Raw genomic sequence first — 13,525 nt, 5'->3', positions numbered from 1 at the left:
TCACGGACTTAGCAATTCCACTAAGTCCTTGAGCTGTTTATCTCATATGGCCATATGTTCATGTTGTTTCCTAGTGATCCGTGCCTCTTTTGAGGATGATCAGTAAGGATGTTTTGTTAATCTTGTAGTTCTCTATCCATCCATGTCTTTGTTTGCAATTATGGAGCAACCTAGCTTGAGTCAATCGAGCTCTACTTTTGCTACTTTGTGAATCTGGGCAGATTGTTAACTTGTTTGCAATTTTGCCGATGTTGTTGTAGTTGATCCGTGCATGCTATGCTTTTGTTCTTGCTCTGTCTAGCCTGTATTTTATGTGTTCTTGATAGATGTATGCTTAGCTTAACATGACTTGCACCGTAGTGAGTGCATCGAGCTCGTAAACATGCCTACTTGATATCTGTTTTCAGCATGCTCCAGTTTTCACTAAGTCTGAGAGCTGATTATGTTTTTGCCATGTTCACATGCTTGCAATTGTATTTTCTGATCCCTTTTGGCTCAAGGTCACTAAGGGACTTTTGTTAAGCTCCTTGAGTAGCTCCATGCCATGCTCTACTTTGACATGTTCAGTTCCTGTAGCATGTAGTTTTGTTGCTCCGAAGTGTGCTACCTGATCTGAAATTCCAGACAAGTGTTAATTTCACTAAGTCTGAAATCTGTTTGCCATATGCATTTTTGCCATGCTTGTTTGAACCTGTTAATGGATGAATTGGCCGTAGCTCAGTGCTAGACTTTTGTTAAGCATCTTGAATGCATCCCTGCCATGTATTTTGTTGTCTTGTTTGGGTGCTGTAGCATATTCATCTCATTGCATTTAGATGGCTACTTGCTGTAAATCGCAGACCGGTGTCATATTTGAATTGCTTGCCATTTCCAAACCGTAACTCCGATTCCGGCGTTCTTTATATCGTTTTCAAGCGGTTTCATCTCATCTTTCCAGTGGAACACTTGGATTTCCAAGTTGAGGCCAGATTCATGCATTCCTTGTCACATCTTGCATATGCATCCCGCATCGCATCCCGCATAGCATACCATCTTTGCATCATGTGGGTTGATCCTTGCACGTGGTTGATTTTGTCCTTGTTGCTTGTTTGTGTTGTTTGGGTAGAGCCGGGAAACGAGTTCACTAACGAGGAGCCCGTTGAGTTTGCTTTCGAGGATCCAGTCAACTCTGACAACTGTGCAGGCAAGATGATCATACCCTCGAAATCACTACTATCTTTGCTATGCTAGATTGCTCGCTCTTTTGCTATGCCAATGCTACGATGCCTACCATTTGCTTTCAAGCCTCCCAAATTGCCATGTCAAACCTCTAACCCACCATGTCCTAGCAAACCGTTGATTGGCTATGTTACCGCTTTGCTCAGCCCCTCTTATAGCATTGCTAGTTGCAGGTGAAGTTTGGAGGCCGTTCCTTGTTGGAACATTTATTTACTTGTTGGGATATCATTAAATTATGTTGTTATCTTAATGCATCTATATACTTGGTAAAGGGTGGAAGGATCGGCCTCACGCCTAGTGTTTTGTTCCACTCCTGCCGCCCTAGTTTCCGTCATATTGGTGTTATGTTCCCGGATTTTGCGTTCCTTACGCGGTTGGTTTATAATGGGAACCCCTTGATAGTTCGCCTTGATTAAAGCTTTTCCAGCAATGCCCAACCTTGGTTTTACCATTTGCCACCTAGCCTCTTTTTCCCTTGGGTTTCCGGAGCCCGAGGGTCATCTTATTTTAGCCCCCCCTGGGCCAGTGCTCCTCTGAGTGTTGGTCCAAACTAGAGTCTTGTACAGCGCCCCTTCAGGGAAACTCGAGGTTTGGTTTTAGTTGTATGGAGCCCTCATCTGAGTGTGCCCTGAGAACGAGATATGTGCAGCTCCTATCGGGATTTGTCGGCACATTCGGGCGGTGTTGCTGGTCTTGTTTTAACCTGTCGAAGTGTCTTGTAGAACCGAGATACCGAGTCTGATCGGAACGTCTTGGGAGGAGGTCTATTCCTTCGTTGACCGTGAGAGCTTGTCATGGGCTAAGTTGGGACTCCCCTGCAGGGATTTGAACTTTCGAAAGTCGTGCCCGCGGTTATGGGCAGATGGGAATTTGTTAATGTCCGGTTGTAGATAACTTGAACCTTAACTTAACTAAAATGAATCAACTGAGTGTGTTACCGTGATGGCCTCTTCTCGGCGGAGTCCGGGAAGTGGACACGGTGTTGGAGTAATGTTTTGCGCAGGTTGCTCTCTAGTTTCTCGCTCGCGCTTTGCCTCCTCTTCTGCTCTCTTTTGCGAATAAGTTAGCCACCTCACTTGCCAGTCGCTTGCTGCAGCTCCACTTATATTATTTACCTTGCCCTACCTATAAGCTCTAATAGTCTTGATCGCGAGGGTGCGAGATTGCTGAGTCCCTGTGGCTCACAGATTACTATTACACCAGATGCAGGGCCTGATGATTCCGCTCCAGGTGACGCGCTCGAGCTCAAGTGGGAGTTCGACGAGGACTCTCAATGTTACTATGTTTCCTTTCCTGATGATCAGTAGTGGTGCCCAGTTGGGGGTGATCGGGACCGTGTCGCATGTTGGGTTCTCTTTTATTTTGGCGTCGTAGTCGGGCCATGAGTGTTTGGATGATGTAATGTTATTTATGTACTTGATTGACGTGGCGAGTGTAAGCCAACCTATGTTATCTCCCCTTTTATTATCTATATTACATGGAATGTTGTGAAGATTGCCTAACTTGCGACATATGCCTTCATTGCGATTATGCCTCTAAGTCGTGCCTCGACACGTGGGAGATATAATCGCATCGAGGGTGTTACAAGTTGGTAATCAGAGCCTTCCCCGACCTTAGGAGCCCCATTACTTTATCGTTTTTAGCGGCCGAGTTGTGTCTAGAAAAATGTTTTGAGGCATTTAGGAATTATATATCGGAGAGTTTAGGAATTCTTTTTACTTCCCAGTCTCCTCATCGCTCTGGTAAGGCATCCTAACGTAGAGTTTTGACCCTTCTCTTCTCAAATTTCACTAAAAAAAATTTAGGATCACGCGGGTATCTTGGAATCGTTCCGATGTTTTTATGATGAGAACATTGTATTGGTGCCTCCTGTCAGGGGTTTAGTGGAAGTGTCCCGGGGAGTTGAGCTCTGAGGTGTTGTCGTCATAATTTTATCGTTGCAGTTCTGGAATACCTGAGTTTAGTACGCCGACATCAAAAATCTCTTTTATGCAGTTCGTTGGTGAGATAACCTCGACGCCACCCAGTACTGGGGCGGGAGTTCGGGAGTATCACCATAACTTGTATAACAGATGCTTTTCGAAGGTTGAGGTAGATGGTTTCTGAAGGTTTCTTGGTTATGTGTTGATGGCTGGATACAGCTGGATGTAGGATTTGCTAGATTTGGGTGAGATTTTATGCTTCCCCTGTATCCCCAACACCTGATTGCATAACCGGAAAGGTTCTGGAGTTTCATAGGTGGGAATTCTAGTAGCTCTAGTTCTTCTTGCACGGATATTTGGTTTGAGATTGGGATTTCTTACCGATTATTCGTTCTTGATCCATACCTTATTGATTTATTTCTCTACCTTAATTCTACGTGGCTTCTCAATTTATGGATACGTGACCATTTCAAGAGGAATGCATTCGTTCATTTTGTTCGGATGTGAAGACTATATGTTGCAATTTTCATTCCATTGGATTCAGCTTCATTTATCTGTCTATGTGCTAATGGTGGTCAACCTCTTTAGGATGGCTCCCGCTAAGAGCACCAATCAGAATCAGAATCAGGATCCGCCACCACCTCCCCCTCCTCTGGAGGCATGGCAAGCTGTGATGGCCGCAACCAATGCAAACACACAGTTGATCATGCAAATTCTCCAAGAGCGCAATCAAGGCAACCAAGGGAACCAAGGCAACAATCAGAATCATTTTGCTACACTCAACCAGTTCCTTGCTAATGGGCCAAAGACTTTCAGCAATTGTGTTGAGGCAACCGATGCTGACGATTGGCTTGTGGATCTGTGCAAGCATTTCGAGTGCAGTAATGTCAGGCCTGAGGACTTTGTCAAGTTCGCTTCCTTCCAACTCAAAGATCAAGCTGCAGAATGGTTCCAGCAGTACAAGGATTCTAGGGGTGGACGTGTTATCACTTGGGAGGATTTCCGTCAAGATTTCCGAGCTCATCATATTCCTTAGAGCGTGGTTGAAAGCAAGCGTCAGGAATTCCGCAACCTGAAGCAAGGCTCTTTGTCTGTCTATGACTATAACAAGTTGTTTCAGAAGCTCGCCCGTTTTGCCAAGCAGGACGTCCCTGATGAGAAGAGCATGATATACCAGTTCAGGGTGGTCTCAGAGAAGAAATTCAGCTAGCTCTTGTTCTCTTTGAGCCCTTGAGGTACGATGAGTTCTACAACATGGCATTGAATCAAGAGGCTGCTCAATTGAGGTGTGATGCTTCCAAGAAGTGAGTCAGAGATGTTACTCCTTCTTCCTCTACTCAAGTGGCCAAGCAGCAGAAGTTTTGGCTTCCTCCTCCTTCGTTCCGTCAGCCGTATCAGCAGAAGAGCAAAGGTGGCAGTGGATCTTCACACCCACCCAACCCTGGCTTTCAGAACAAGACTTCGTCTCAAGCTTCAAGATCGAGTGCTCCGTATCACCGTCCGCTTTCAGAGGTCACATGCAACAAGTGCCAACAGAAGGGTCACTATGCCAACAAGTGTTTCAACCAGAGACGTCTTCCTCCTCCTCCTCCTGTCAGATCGGCAAGTACAGCTGTGGTCAAGCATAACCCCAAGCATGCCAAGGTTAACTTGATGAATGCAGCTCAGGCAGAGGATTCATCAGATGTCATCATGGGTAACCTTCCTGTTAATGATATTCCTGCAAAAGTTCTTTTTGACACTGGTGCATCGCGTTGCTTCATTTCCAAACCTTTTGCATCAAAGTATGAGTGCGATTATCAGTATCTGCAAAGTTCCTTGCAAATTGTGTCACCGGGCAAGCAGATGACAGCTAACACCTGCTTCCCGGAGGTTACTATCACCTTGGGCGATTACAAGTTCCTTTCTTCCCCAATTGTTCTTGGTAACTCGGATATTGATCTTATTCTCGGAATGGATTGGCTTTCTAAGCACAAGGCTCAGCTTGATTGTGCAGCCAGGCAAATTCAATTGACTCATTCGTCTGAGGATGTAATTGTCTTTGCCGCTCGGGATAATACCATCTGTCTGTTTTCTCTCAATGAGAAGGGTGAACTCGATGCCATCTTGCAAATTCTAGTCGTTTGCGAATATCAAGACGTCTTTCTAGAAGAGCTTCCAGGAATGCCTCCGCACTGGCCACTTGAATTCGTTATTGATCTTGAGCCTGGCACGGAACCTGTGTGCAAGCGTCCTTACAAGCTCGGACCTAAAGAGTTGAAGGAGCTAAAGAAGCAACTCGATATTCAAGAAAGAATGGGTCTCATCCGGCCTAGTTCTTCTCCGTGGGGTTGTGGTGTTCTTTTTGTGAAGAAGAAGGATGGAACGGAACGACTTTGTGTTGATTACCGTCCATTGAACAAGAAGACCATCAAGAACAAATACCCACTTCCCAACATCAATGAGCTGTTAGAGCAACTCAAAGGTGCCCAAGTATTCTCCAAGCTTGATCTCCGTATGGGTTATCATCAGATTCGTATCCGTGAGCAAGATATTCCCAAGACGGCTTTCAGGACAAGCTTTGGTTCATATGAATACACTGTCATGTCTTTTGGCCTCGTCAACGCTCCTCCGACGTTCTCTCGCATGATGAACTTCATCTTCAACGCCTACACCAATGACTTCGTTTTGGTCTATCTCGACGACATTCTGGTTTTCTCGAAGAACAAGGAAGATCATGCCAAGCACTTGCGTTTGGTGCTTGATAAGCTCAGAGAACACCAGTTCTACGCCAAGTTCTCCAAGTGTGAATTTTGGCTCGATGAGGTTCTTTATCTTGGTCATATCATCTCTGCCAAGGGCATTGCGGTGAATCCTAAGAAGGTGTCTGCAATTGTAAATTGGGAACCTCCTCAGAACGTGAAGCAACTACGTAGCTTCCTCGGTCTCGCAAGCTATTGCCGAAGATTCGTTGAAAACTTTTCTAAGATCGCGAAGCCTCTCTCTAATCTTCTTCAGAATCACGTCAAGTACGTTTGGTCTCCGGAGTGTGACATTGCTTTCAACACCTTGAAAGAGAAATTGATCACTGCTCCAGTTCTGACTCTGCCTGATGAATCCAAGTCGTACGAGGTCTTTTGTGATGCCTCTCTCCAAGGTCTTGGCGCAGTATTGATGCAAGAGAAGAAAGTTGTTGCTTATACCTCTCGCCAGTTGAAGCCCAATGAGAAGAACTACCCCACTCATGATCTCGAGTTAGCGGCAGTTGTGCATGCTCTTTTGACTTGGGGACATCTTCTATTGGGAAGAAAAGTGGACATTTTCACTGATCACAAGAATCTCAAGTACATCTTCACTCAGCCTAATCTCAACCTCAGGCAAACTCGATGGGTCGAAATGATTCAAGAGTATAATCCGAGTATTGAGTATACTCCAGGAAAGGCCAATGTGATTGTTGACACATTGAGCATGAAGGCTTATTGCAACAGTTTGATTCTCAAGCCTTATCAACCCGAGCTTTGTGAAGCTTTCCGCAAACTTAATCTGCAAATTGTTCCGCAAGGTTTCCTCGCCAACCTTCAAGTCTCTCCTACCTTGGAAGACCAGATTCGCCAAGCCCAGCTTCTTGATGCTATGGTGAAAAAGGTGAAGATTGGGATTGCCAAGAGTCAACCCAAGTACAAGTGTTACCGCCTTGATGACAAGGATACTCTCTTCTTCGAGGATCGTATTGTTGTACCCAAAGGTGACCTACGTAAAGTGATCATGAACGAGGCTCACAATTCTCTCCTCTCCATCCACCCTGGGAGCACGAAGATGTATCAGGACCTCAAGCAGGCTTATTGGTGGACTCGAATGAAGCGCGAGATTGCTCAATTCGTGAATGAATGTGATGTGTGCAGAAGATTGAAGGCAGAACACCAAAGGCCAGCGGGTCTCCTCCAACCTCTTGCCATTCCAGAATGGAAGTTTGACCACATCGAAATGGACTTCGTGACTGGGTTTCCAAAGTCCAAGAGTGGCAATGATGCTATATTCGTTGTCATCGACAAACTCACTAAAGTGGCTCATTTTCTACCTATCAAAGAGTCAATCACTGCTGCTCAATTGGCGGAACTCTATACCTCTCGGATTGTCTCTCTTCACGGTATTCCACAAGTGATCTCTTCAGACCGTGGCAGCATCTTTACCTCCAAGTTTTGGGATTCTTTTCAGAAGGCCATGGGCACCAACATCCGCTTCAGCACAGCTTTCCATCCTCAAACTAGCGGTCAAGTCAAGCGTGTCAACCAGATTCTTGAAGATATGCTCAGGGCTTGTGTGATCTCCTTCGGCATGAAGTGGGAGGATTGTCTTCCTTATGCTGAATTCTCCTACAACAACATTTTTCAAGCAAGTTCGGGCAAGGCCCCATTTGAAATTCTGTATGGCAGGAAGTGCCGTACCCCTCTCAACTGGTCCGAAACCGGTGAACGTCAGCTTTTGGGTAATGACTTAATCATAGAGGCAGAGGAAATGTGCAAAGTCATTCATGATAACCTCAAAGCAGCCCAATCCCGTCAGAAGAGCTACTATGATAGTAAGTACCATGATTTGGCTTTCGAGATCGGAGATCATGTTTACCTCCGCGTCTCTCCTATGAAAGGTACTCGTCGCTTTGGTATCAAAGGGAAGCTTGCCCCCGGATACGTGGGACCTTTCAAGATTGTCAGCAAGAGAGGCGACATCGCCTATCAACTCGAGCATCCTTCAAACTTTGCAAATGTTCATGACGTGTTCCATGTCTCTCAGCTTCGAAAGTGCTTCAAGACTCCTGACCGCACCGTCAACTTCGAGGACATTGAGCTCCAAGAAGATCTCTCTTATCGTGAGCACCCAGTTTCTATTCTGGAAGAGACTTCAAGACTCGCAATAAGTCAATCAAATTTCTCAAAGTCAAGTGGTCACACCATTCCGACCGTGAAGCTACCTGGGAACGCGAGGATCACCTCCATTCTGAGTACCCGGCGTTCTTTCAGTCCTAGATCTCGGGACGAGATCCTTTCGTAGTGGTGGAGTGTTGTAACACCCCGGATGTAACTTTCCCAATTTGTACTCCAACTCTTGCCGTTTCGGCGTTAAGTTATTTTATTTTCTCGGGTTCGGGTTTTTGTCTCCATCTGTTGTTATCGTTGTCATGCATCTCATATCATGTCATCATGTGCATTGCATTTGCATACGTGTTCGTCTCATGCATTTGAGCATTTTCCCCGTTGTCCGTTTTGCATTCCGGCGTTTTGTTCTCCTCCGGTGGTCATTTCTAGCTTTCTTTCATGTGTGGGGATTAAACATTTCCGTATTGGACCGAGACTTGCCAAGCGGCCTTGGTTTACTACCGGTAGACCGCCTGTCAAGTTTCATATCATTTGGACTTCGTCTGATACTCCAACGGTTAACCGAGGGACCGAAAAGGCCTCGTGTGTGTTGCAGCCCAAAACCCCTCCATTTTGCCCCAAAACCCACCATGACCTTCTCCATCATCTAGAGCGTTCGATCACGATCGCGTGGCCGAAAACCGTACCTCATTTGGACTCTCCTAGCTTCCCCTACCTCTATTTAAAGAACCCCTTCGAAATTCTCCTTCTCCTCCCCCGAAAACCTAGCCTCCGTCTTCCTCCGCGCGCCGGACAACGTCCGCCGGCGCTGGACGTGTCCGACTTCCGCACCGCCGCCACGTGGCACGCCCCTATTCGCCGCCACCTCGCCACCGCTCCGGCCCGGGAGGCCCGTGGCCGGCCCCCGAGGCCCACATCGCCTCGCCCCGCCGCCCGGTTGCGCCGGCCGCCCGCGCCTCCATCTTCCCCGGCCGCGGCAGCCCGACGCCGCCTCGCCTCCTTCTCCGGACGGCGCCGCCACCTCCCGGCTTGCCGCACCCGGCCGCCGCTTCGCCGGAAGCCGCCGCCGCCGCCAAGTCCAGCGACCACCATCGCCGCTCCGCCCTCCTCTCGCCGGGATCCGGCTCCAGCGACCCCGCCGTCCTCCGCCGTCCTCCTCATCGACTCTGGCGAGCTCCAAGTCCGGCGAGCATTGCTCCGGTGATCCTCGGGATCCATGCCGACGAACTCCAGATCTGGATCTGAAAATATCTTGGGTTGACTTTTGCCCGAAACCCTAATCCATGTGCTCATGTTCATCGTGTCGTATCTCCGCATCCGTAAATCCGTTTATGGCATATAGTATATCAAAATGTTCAGCTCAAAGAGTACATCATTTCATTCCATTGCATCATTTTCATTTGAGTTCATCTTGATGCCCGAAATGCTGTTAGAAGAGGGCTACTTGAGATATTTGTCAGATCTGCTGCTCCATTTAGCTTTTTGTCATTTTTGCCATGATTATTGTGTGCATGATATGCCCATGAGTTCTACATATGTTTTGTTAAGGGTTTTGTCATCTTTCCATAGGTGCAACCCATGTATTTTTGTGATGTGTGTGGTGACTAGCACAAGCTTGCAAAGTGAGGCACTTGGTAATTCTGATTTCAGGGACTTAGCAATTCCACTAAGTCCTTGAGCTGTTTATCTCATATGGCCATATGTTCATGTTGTTTCCTAGTGATCCGTGCCTCTTTTGAGGATGATCAGTAAGGATGTTTTGTTAATCTTGTAGTTCTCTATCCATCCATGTCTTTGTTTGCAATTATGGAGCAACCTACCTTGAGTCAATCGAGCTCTACTTTTGCTACTTTGTGAATCTGGGCAGATTGTTAACTTGTTTGCAATTTTGCCGATGTTGTTGTAGTTGATCCGTGCATGCTATGCTTTTGTTCTTGCTCTGTATAGCCTGTATTTTATGTGTTCTTGATAGATGTATGCTTAGCTTAACATGACTTGCACCGTAGTGAGTGCATCGAGCTCGTAAACATGCCTACTTGATATCTGTTTTCAGCATGCTCCAGTTTTCACTAAGTCTGAGAACTGATTATGTTTTTGCCATGTTCACATGCTTGCAATTGTATTTTCTGATCCCTTTTAGCTCAAGGTCACTAAGGGACTTTTGTTAAGCTCCTTGAGTAGCTCCATGCCATGCTCTACTTTGACATGTTCAGTTCCTGTAGCATGTAGTTTTGTTGCTCCGAAGTGTGCTACCTGATCTGAAATTCCAGACAAGTGTTAATTTCACTAAGTCTGAAATCTGTTTGCCATATGCATTTTTGCCATGCTTGTTTGAACCTGTTAATGGATGAATTGGCCGTAGCTCAGTACTAGACTTTTGTTAAGCATCTTGAATGCATCCCTGCCATGTATTTTGTTGTCTTGTTTGGGTGCTGTAGCATATTCATCTCATTGCATTTAGATGGCTACTTGCTGTAAATCGCAGACCGGTGTCATATTTGAATTGCTTGCCATTTCCAAACCGTAACTCCGATTCCGGCGTTCTTTATATCGTTTTCAAGCGATTTCATCTCATCTTTCCAGTGGCACACTTGGATTTCCAAGTTGAGGCCAGATTCATGCATTCCTTGTCACATCTTGCATATGCATCCCGCATCGCATCCCGCATAGCATACCATCTTTGCATCATGTGGGTTGATCCTTGCACGTGGTTGATTGTGTCCTTGTTGCTTGTTTGTCTTGTTTGGGTAGAGCCGGGAAACGAGTTCACTAACGAGGAGCCCGTTGAGTTTGCTTTCGAGGATCCAGTCAACTCTGACAACTGTGCAGGCAAGATGATCATACCCTCGAAATCACTACTATCTTTGCTATGCTAGATTGCTCGCTCTTTTGCTATGCCAATGCTACGATGCCTACCATTTGCTTTCAAGCCTCCCAAATTGCCATGTCAAACCTCTAACCCACCATGTCCTAGCAAACCGTTGATTGGCTATGTTACCGCTTTGCTCAGCCCCTCTTATAGCATTGCTAGTTGCAGGTGAAGTTTGGAGGCCGTTCCTTGTTGGAACATTTATTTACTTGTTGGGATATCATTAAATTATGTTGTTATCTTAATGCATCTATATACTTGGTAAAGGGTGGAAGGACGGCCTCACGCCTAGTGTTTTGTTCCACTCCTGCCGCCCTAGTTTCCGTCATATTGGTGTTATGTTCCCGGATTTTGCGTTCCTTACGCGGTTGGTTTATAATGGGAACCCCTTGATAGTTCGCCTTGATTAAAGCTTTTCCAGCAATGCCCAACCTTGGTTTTACCATTTGCCACCTAGCCTCTTTTTCCCTTGGGTTTCCGGAGCCCGAGGGTCATCTTATTTTAGCCCCCCCTGGGTCAGTGCTCCTCTGAGTGTTGGTCCAAACTAGAGTCTTGTACAGCGCCCCTTCGGGGAAACTCGAGGTTTGGTTTTAGTTGTATGGAGCGCTCATCTGAGTGTGCCCTGAGAACGAGATATGTGCAGCTCCTATCGGGATTTGTCAGCACATTCGGGCGGTGTTTCTGGTCTTGTTTTAACCTGTCGAAGTGTCTTGTAGAACCGAGATACCGAGTCTGATCGGAACGTCTTGGGAGGAGGTCTATTCCTTCGTTGACCGTGAGAGCTTGTCATGGGCTAAGTTGGGACTCCCCTGCAAGGATTTGAACTTTTGAAAGCCGTGCCCGCGGTTATGGGCAGATGGGAATTTGTTAATGTCCGGTTGTAGATAACTTGAACCTTAACTTAACTAAAATGAATCAACTGAGTGTGTTACCATGATGGCCTCTTCTCGGCGGAGTCCGGGAAGTGGACACGGTGTTGGAGTAATGTTTTGCGCAGGTTGCTCTCTAGTTTCTCGCTCGCGCTTTGCCTCCTCTTCTGCTCTCTTTTGCGAATAAGTTAGCCACCTCACTTGCCAGTCGCTTGCTGCAGCTCCACTTATATTATTTACCTTGCCCTACCTATAAGCATAAATAGTCTTGATCGCGAGGGTGCGAGATTGCTGAGTCCCTGTGGCTCACAGATTACTATTACACCAGATGCAGGGCCTGATGATTCCGCTCCAGGTGACGCGCTCGATCTCAAGTGGGAGTTCGACGAGGACTCTCAACGTTACTATGTTTCCTTTCCTGATGATCAGTAGTGGTGCCCAGTTGGGGGTGATCGGGACCGTGTCGCATGTTGGGTTCTCTTTTATTTTGGCGACGTAGTCGGGCCATGAGTGTTTGGATGATGTAATGTTATTTATGTACTTGATTGACGTGGCGAGTGTAAGCCAACCTATGTTATCTCCCCTTTTATTATCTATATTACATGGAATGTTGTGAAGATTTCCTAACTTGCGATATATGCCTTCAATGCGATTATGCCTCTAAGTCGTGCCTCGACACGTGGGAGATATAGTCGCATTGAGGGTGTTACAAAGGAGGAGCTCCATAACAAGTCAAGTGGTTCTTACAAAGCCTCATGTGAAGCTCCCACATCATCAAGTGAGAAACAAACCTTCAATGAAGAATTGAGCCTAATGGTGAAGAACTTCAACAAGTTCTACAAGAGTTGAAGCAAAGAGAGAAGTTCCAAGTCAAGGTCCTACAATGACAAAAGATCTTCTAGTCGAGAGCGCAATTGCTACAATTGTGGAAGACCTGGACACTATTCCAGTGAGTGTACGGCACCCTACAAGATAAGAGAAGATTCTCCAAAAAGAAGAAGTAGAAGAGAAGAATCACCATCAAGAGAGAGAAGGAGTAGAGATGATCGTTATGAACGAAGAACATCCCGGAGAAGCAAGGATTAGGAAAGGAAGGACAAGTCATCAAGGAGCTACACAAAACGAAGACATCAAGCTCACGTTGGTGAATGGGTATCCGGCTCCGACTCCGACAATCACTCCGAGAGAAGCTATCACTCCGACTTCGAATATACTCAAAATGAAGGTGTTGCTAGTCAAGCACTTGTGTCAACCAACTCCTACGCCATATTTGATTCACCAAATGAAGGACTTGGAAGATGCTTCATGGCTAAAGTCCCAAAGGTATCACACCCTGAGTATGTTGATTTCAATAGTGATGAAGATGACTTGTAGGTGATGATGATTTACTTGTTGACAACCCTAGTGATGAATACTATGATTAAACGTCAATTAATCATGCTAATCAAGATAAAACGAATGACAATGATAAGAAGAAGATTGAGTTTCTAACTAAAGAACTAAACACTCTTAAGTTAGCTCATGAAACTTTCTTAGGAGATCATCGAGAACTTTTAAGGATTCATGAGAAATTACGTTTTGAAAAGCTCAACCTTGAGCAAGAGCATGAGTTCTTAAAGGCAATCAATGATGATCTTCGCAAGAAAATTTCTTCTTATATTGCTAAGCTTTTACTCTTATCCACTTACATGCCTCAAGTCAAGTCTAGTAACAAGAACAAGAAAGATTCTTCCTCTAGTAGTAACAATAATCATGTTAAATCCAATGTTGTTGCTTCTAGTAGTTCTCTTGATT

Source organism: Triticum dicoccoides, chromosome 7A, assembly GCF_002162155.2.
Source record: "Triticum dicoccoides isolate Atlit2015 ecotype Zavitan chromosome 7A, WEW_v2.0, whole genome shotgun sequence".
NCBI classification, from domain to species: Eukaryota; Viridiplantae; Streptophyta; class Magnoliopsida; order Poales; family Poaceae; genus Triticum; species Triticum dicoccoides.
The sequence above is the reverse complement of the archived record's forward strand: the minus strand, read 5'-3'. Positions refer to the sequence as shown.